Below are 1,609 nucleotides of genomic sequence, written 5' to 3'. Positions count from 1 at the left end.
TAGGGTCTAACTACAGCCTCTACTCAGTACTGTAAGCACAGTGTGGAAAGGCTGGTGGCCTAATGGTCTTACTAGATGGTGGCATTGAACTCGTTGGGCAAAATTAGTGTGTACTCCCGCAGAGTCGATTCCTCCTTTGTCTTGTTGCGTGTGTGTGTGTGTGTGTGTGTGTGTGTGTGCATGTAGAGACTAGCTGATGGCCTTAGTTACAACCCTTCCGTCGACTTTGTTGGTGGTTTGTTTTTTTCAGACAAGGTCTTTCATTGGCCTGGAGCTCACAAAGTAGCCTCAGCCCATGAACTACGATGCATATCACCTTGCCCAGCTTTTAAAAATATGAGATCTGGGAACGGCACACAGGTCCTCATGCCTGTAACTCCCCAACCCCATATTATAGACTTGCTGAAGAAAAACATCCAAAGTATGGTCCCCTCCCTCAGGGCTCTTAAGGTCTTGGTAAGAAAAAGCATTGTTGCATGATACTTGAGACTAATTTTAAAGGAGAAAATGTGGATTAATGAATATATATATATATATATATATATATATATATATATATATATTGGAGCTCTTTGACAACAAAGGTCTTTGCCACCTCACATAAGTAGGTGAGATAAAGTTACTACTAAAGAGATGAGAACAGTAACATTCATTACACAACTATATGATTCCCTATGGGATTTAAGCATGTAAGTAGTTTGTTTTGTACATAATATAGAAATACTGGGCCTAGAGAATGCTTAGCACTTAGCAAAAGCATTATTTTTTCTCTATATCTTTAAAAGAAATTTTAGGCAAATTCTTCATTAACTCATTGCCTATGATAACATTAAGAGCCAGGACTGTGCTTGCTTCTGCAGCACATATACCAAAATTGGAATGATACAGAGATTATTAGCATGGCTCCTGCGCAAGGATGACATGCAAATTCGTGATGCGTTCCATATTTTTAAACAATGAATTTATGAAATTCTTAGGCAAATTGATGGATCTGGAGGATATCATCCTGAGTGAGGTAACCCAATCATAAAAGAACTCACTTGATATGCACTCACTGATAAGTGGATATTAGCCCAGAAACTTAGAATACCCAAGATACAATTTGCAAAACACAAGAAAATCAAGAAGAAGGAAGATCAACACGTGGATACTTCATTCCTTCTTAGAATTGGGAACAAAATACCCATGGAAGGAGTTACAGAGACAAAGTTTGGAGCTGAGACAGAAGGAAGGACCATCCAGAGACTGCCCCACCCGGAGATCCATCCGATAAACAACCACCAAACCCAGACACTATTGCATATGACAGCAAGATTTTGCTGAAAGGACCCTGATATAGCTATCTCTTGTGAGGCTATGGCAGTGCCTGGCAAATACAGAAGTGGATACTCACAGTTATCTATTGGATGGAACACAGGGCCCCCAATGGAGGAGCTAGAGAAAGCACCCAAGGAGCCGAAGGGGTCTGCAACCCTATAGGTGGAACAACAATATGAACTAACCAGTGCCCCCAGCACTCATGTCTCTAGCTGAATTTGTAGCAGAAGATGGCCTAGTTGGCCATCATTGGGAAGAGAAGCCCCTTGGTAGTGCAAACTTTATATGTCCC

At 41.1% G+C, this 1,609-nt stretch overlaps 1 non-coding gene across 1 annotated transcript; it reads left to right on the top strand.

Annotated features, from left to right (window-relative positions):
• The first annotated feature begins 844 nt into the window (after window positions 1-844).
• On the top strand, window positions 845-951 carry LOC115029819 (U6 spliceosomal RNA). The gene has a single exon (XR_003835377.1). It is a non-coding gene; the product is annotated as a U6 spliceosomal RNA (small nuclear RNA).
• Window positions 952-1,609: the final 658 nt, after the last annotated feature.

Source organism: Mus caroli, unplaced genomic scaffold (assembly GCF_978045245.1).
Source record: "Mus caroli unplaced genomic scaffold, Mus_caroli_1 scaffold_18, whole genome shotgun sequence".
Taxonomy (NCBI): Eukaryota; Metazoa; Chordata; class Mammalia; order Rodentia; family Muridae; genus Mus; species Mus caroli.
This window is presented reverse-complemented; position numbering and strand designations above follow the sequence as displayed.